Below are 6,000 nucleotides of genomic sequence, written 5' to 3' on the forward strand. Positions count from 1 at the left end.
TAATATTAAACCAATTTAGCTTAATAATAGTTTGGAGCGAATTGAATATTTTATTTGTATGCCTTTGAGATCGCAGGAATCACTTTTCACTATAAGAATCGAGTAGAGGCCAATACGGGCGAATGCGACTCCATGACTCACTTCGTACCATCATCCCCGATCCTCCTTTCGTGGTTCCGAACCATATGGAGTTAGTAATCTCATGGATTATGAATGGGGTGTAACCTTCATGGGTCAATCGTTGTTGCCTATTGATGTCCCTTAATCGTGGTTGCCTTTTATGATCCGTGAACGGTTTACAAGTTCCTTAAAAACTTGTTGGCGGCTCCCTACTTTATTTGTCCCTAATCGTATTATGTCAATTCCCACTTCCTATGAGTGCCTAACATATTCACCACATGCTTTTACGTATGCGCACTTCGAGCGACGCCTACAATTTGGCGACTCCACTGGGGAGGATTCTTGATTATTTATCGATTTGAGTGATCGGTATTTAATTAAGATGAGTGGATGAGACTGGAAAGATTCTTGAAAAAATATTCCTGTGATGAATTTGGCATTTTTGCATCAGCATAGACGTTTTAACGTCGCATTCAGGTCTGTCCCGTAGGAAAAATTGGATAAATTGGTTGCGCGCGAAGGAAAACAGGGCACCAGTCAGATCTTCTCACAGTCCGGTGGCTTATTTTCTCTTCGCACAGTCAACTTCCTTCGATTTTTCTGAAAAAACGTATGTGTTCTACATGCGTCTTAGCCTCGGGGAATTTAAGCTCTATCGACCCAAAAACGCTCATGGCAATAAGGGTTCATCCGAGTTATTAAATTCAACCAAACCATGGAGTCGAGTTCGATTTCATAACGAACTCGCGGAGCCGCCAGTTGGCATACACCCTCAAGGGAGGCTGCCTTGCTAACGCGTCCAAACTCTTAACCATGGTACCCTTTTGACACCCAAAGCTTGACCTATAGTTGAACATAGATCTTGACTCTAGGTTGCGAACTTTTTTTTACATCATCGTGCCTAAATGTTATGTGGTTGTTTGGTGCTAACCTTCATGTGTTTACTCTTTTGTTTAACCCATGACCGAGGGTTTTTATTCTCACATAGTAATTAGTACGGACCTAAAATCGGTTAAAATCTGGAAAAACCACAAAACTGACCTGGAACTGCGCACCGTGTCACGGCATGTTCTGCCGCGCCACGGTGAACAGTGGTGTGACACGGGGCTCACTACCGTCTGACGGTAGACTGCACCGTGTCACGACAGTCTGCACCGTGACAGGGTGCCCAGGAAAAGTGTCCTGTCAGTCTTTTTTTTATTCTTGTGCGTACGTATGCTGTGTCCGGTTTGGTGTCATGTCTAGTTGTACGCGTCCATAACCTCACCTAATCACTCACATATCGTGTTCACACACTTTTTTCTTTAGTCGTGCACTACTTTTTGACCGTATTTTAGGGTATTCTTGTTTTTTGTGTTTTTTTTTCGGAGTAAGTCGGATGATATCCTCCCTTTAAAAATAAACAAGTAGAATTTCAAAATTATAGATTTAAAAAAAAAAAACATTCCCCGTGGCACGGTGGAGTTTCCCGTGGCGCGGTAAACAGTCACGTGCCACGGCACAGTCCACTGTGGCGCAGTGGACCTGCAATAAAAAAAAAACCGCGTTAGTCAAGTCTTCCGTGTTAATTTGGTCCTCGCGTCAGTCATTTTGGTTATTGTTCACATATCTAGCCATACGATCATACCACGAGTCTTATGACATCACTTAGTCACTCACGAGTCAAGTATAGTCCACACACTTTCTTTATGTTCCGACTCGAGTCGTGCACCAGGTCGTTTATGATCGTATATTAGGTTCATGCACCCTTTTTTCGTCATAATAAAAAAATGAGTGGAGTTTTCTCACCTGTTTTCAAATGTCTATTTTTTCCTTCCTTTCCTATCTTGAGCAATGAGTCAAACAATTAAGTGAATTATTTTATTTCACATTACTTGGTTAAGGAACAGGGATAGATTAATACGGTTCGAGTCATTACCGCAACAATCTCTCAGATCTAATAGGCGTTCAAAGAGAACTTTTCCATCTCCATTACTCATCACCTTTCAATGGCCACTAAAGAAGATATTGAGAACATCAACAAATCCATCGAGGCACTGTCTGCCATGATGCAAACCCTTACCACTAGGGTCACTACCATGGAACAAAACAAGGTCACTGTTTCCACCCTTGACAAACTGAAGGAACAAATGAGTAAGATTTCTGAGGATTTCACTTATGTGGAACGGCCTCCCACTCCTTTGAATGTGAAGGACAGACTCCCTGAAAATTTCTCCACTGCTGATATTTCAAAGTTCAAGCCTACTGACAATCCAATATTCCATTTGAAGGCATTCTCTGAAACCATGGCTCTTAAGGGATTGGACGTAACACTCTTCCCAACGGTGTTTCCTCTCTCCTTAGAACATGCTTGCCAACAATGGTTTTATTCCTTAGATGTTAAGCATATTGCAATTTGGCAAGATGTCACCGACAGTTTCATGAATCGTTACAAGTGTAACATTCAAACTAAAACTTCTGAACGTGAACTCTCCATTCTCAAACAGAAAGAGAATGAAGGCTTCACCGCTTACTTGAACAGGTGGAGGGAAACAACTTCACTCTTGGTAGATCCTCCCAAAGAAAGAGAGATGGTTCGCCCCTTTATTCAAAATTTGACTCATAAATATAGGGAACATCTCAAATTTCTTCCACTGAACACTTTCGAAGCTGTATACGACATCGGCATCAATATCGAGGATGAGCTAATAAAGACTGCTGGTAGTAACAATAATAACACTTGGAAAAACAAGAAGAACGACCATCCTTCTTCTTCGTCTTCTAAGCACGAAAATACTACCAACAATATAAGCCAAGTTGATATCAATGAAGTGTTAGATCTTGATGCTCCATTGCCCAAGAAGAAAAGAATTTACACTCATTTAGGAATGACTTATGATGCGGCCTTTGATCGCCTTTACGGTCAAGGCTTGATCACACCTATTGGACCATTTCCAGAGCCAAAACCTGAAGAAAGGAGCGCCAAATGGAATCCCAATGCCTATTGCAAGTACCATCAAGGAAGGGGCCACACTACGGAGCAATTTTGGAATTTGAAGGACGTCATTCAAGAATTGATGGATGCAAACAAACTTCCTGTCCCTCTAGGCGGCAAGAAGTAATGAATACAAGGCACACAGATCCTTTGTTCAAGATTTCATGATTTCTTTCTTTATCATTCATCTCCATTCCCCATTCATGTCTAGCATAGGTTTTCCATTTTGAATTTTTATATGTTTCATGTGTTTCATTCACCTTTTCCATCAATAAAATGAGCAATTTTCCTTTACATCTCGATCATAGGATTTTTCATTCATTCATTCTCAAAAAAAAAAATCAATTACCGAACTAAACCCAAGATACACCAATGACTTGAGGAACCTTTGCAACCATGTCATTCCCTGTTAACCGTTCAATCACATTCCATTTCTTCATCAACCATTTTGAGCCTCGTCTAACGTTTGGCCTTCATTTCTTCAACCCACATTCACTTAACCCTGGGATTGGAAGATGTGTAATTGTATAACATTCAAAAAGCAAGTAAAAAAAAAAAAAAAAAAAAGAAAGCAGCAAAGCAACAATAAAACAATGTCTAAAGGCAAGTGTTCCAATGTCTTTGATATGAACACGTCTCAAATTGCGTCTCTCATCGAGTGCTTGGTACCGTGCCTGAGAAACATGAATGCTAAGTGAGTGATGGACTACATGATTTGAGATTGTCTACATTGATTCAAAAGAATAAAAAAAAAAAAGAGAAAAAAAGAAATTCAAAAAAAAAAAAAAAAAAAAGTTGAAAATAAACTTGCAAAATTCAAAATTTTCAAATTCAAAATTACACATCTTGGAGATTCTCTCGGGTCTTAAGCCTTTTACCCCTTTCTTCCTTAAACCATCAACTTAACCACATTACAACCCTTGAAAGACCTCTTTGAGGTGTACATACACTTGTGCAAAGTTCGGTTATAGCTATGTTCGGCCTGATTCCTAACGGATACGTACGCAACCTCACATCGAGGTACGGCCACATTCATATTCATATCCATGCATGATCGATTCAAAGAATATCTAATGCTTATCCCTACCCATTTAGAGCTAGACTTGGGGGCTTGAACCCAAATCACATTAGCTTACCCAGCCTGAAGAGTCATCATCTTTAACTCTTCTCACATCTCTTTCCACCGCTATAACCCTTGCAGCCAGCCTTAGTATCACATTCACACACTTCACTCACACATCCATATCCATATCAATCATCCTTCCCTTTAAGAGCCCTTTATCATGAAATCTTGTTTCAACACTGTGCATGTTTCATCATATTTAAAGACAACATTCAGTAGAAGAAACATTGTATGCTTGCTTAGCTTCCTGACCTGAGCAATGTTCATTGTTTCGCATAATGTGCTAAGAAACATTTATACATCAATGATTTTTAATCATACAAAGCATATCGTGCTTAGCTCCTTGACCTAAGCAACGTTCATTATGCAATAATCACTATACGTGCTTAGCTTCCAAACCTAAGTGACGTTCAAAATCGCTTCTTTACACCATATATGATGCTTAGCTCCATGACTTAAGTTCATTCATCTATCGTGTCACACGATGTAATTGTCCTTAGCCTCCAGGCCTAAGGACATGCATCATGCATACATTATTTTCAGGACAAACAATTCAATCCATACGATTCATTTCGTCTTGCTCAAGGAGGAAGTTCAAAACTTCTCTCCTTTTTCATTATTTTATTTTGGGGAAGTTCAAAAACTTTTTCCAAGTTTTCATCGAAGGAAGTTCGAAAATAAAAGTTCAGCTTTCACATCTTTCTTTTTCGGGAGAAAGTCGGTACCCTCCACTCATGACAAAAATTGACGGAAAATTTTTGCTTTTGCATCTTCGTTTGCTTGTGTCTGCACACACACATATACATACACACACACACACTCACAAGTCATACACATGTCATGTCACATCAAGTCAAACTTGGTCAAGTTAGTGGTCAAGTCAATCACAGTATATACGAGTCCATTGGCAAATTTATTTTTGCAGGTCTTATCTACAGCCCACGTCCGGGGACAAGCGGACCATCTACAGCCCACGTCCGGGGACAAACGGACCATTTACAGCCCACGTCCGGGGACAAGCGGACCATCTACAGCCCACGTCCGGGGACAAGCGGACCATCTATAGCCCACGTCCGGGGACAAGCAATCTCATCATCTTTCGAATTTCCTCAAGCATGGAAAGTATTATCCGGTGGATTTTTCTTCAAGTATAGAAAACCGCCAAATCGGCTTTCCTCAAGCATGGAAGGCATTATCGGTGGAATTCTTCAAGCATAGAATGACACCATATTCATCAGTCGGCTTTCCTCAGGCTTGGAAAGCGTTATCGGTGGATTTTTCTTCAAGTATAGAAAACCGCCAAGTCGACTTTCCTCAAGCTTGGAAAGCGTTATCGGTGGATTTTTCTTCAAGTATAGAAAACCGCCAAGTCGGCTTTCCTCAAGCATGGAAAGCATCATCAGTGGATTTCTTCAAGCATATAATGACACCAAATTCATACGTCGACTTTCCTCAAGCATGGAAAGTATTATCCAGTAGGTTTCTTCAGGCTTAGAAAACTACCAAACTCCTCAGTCGGCTTTCCTCAGGCATGGAAAGCGTTTCAACAGACGTCATCCGGTGGATTCCTTCAAGCATAGGAAGCTACCAAGCTCATTTTCCACCGATACACTGGTGTTAGATAAGCATTCTATCCCTTTACTCTTTTATCTGTAGAACTAACATTTTTCTGCAGGTATCGGCGTATACAGAATGATTTAGGATCGCAGAACATCTTAAATAATTCTCTGTCCCTATCGGCTACTTTGACTATCGTTTTCGAAACTGACGTTTCTACAAACTT

This window comes from Chenopodium quinoa, unplaced genomic scaffold, assembly GCF_001683475.1.
Source record: "Chenopodium quinoa cultivar QQ74 unplaced genomic scaffold, ASM168347v1, whole genome shotgun sequence".
Taxonomy (NCBI): domain Eukaryota; kingdom Viridiplantae; phylum Streptophyta; class Magnoliopsida; order Caryophyllales; family Amaranthaceae; genus Chenopodium; species Chenopodium quinoa.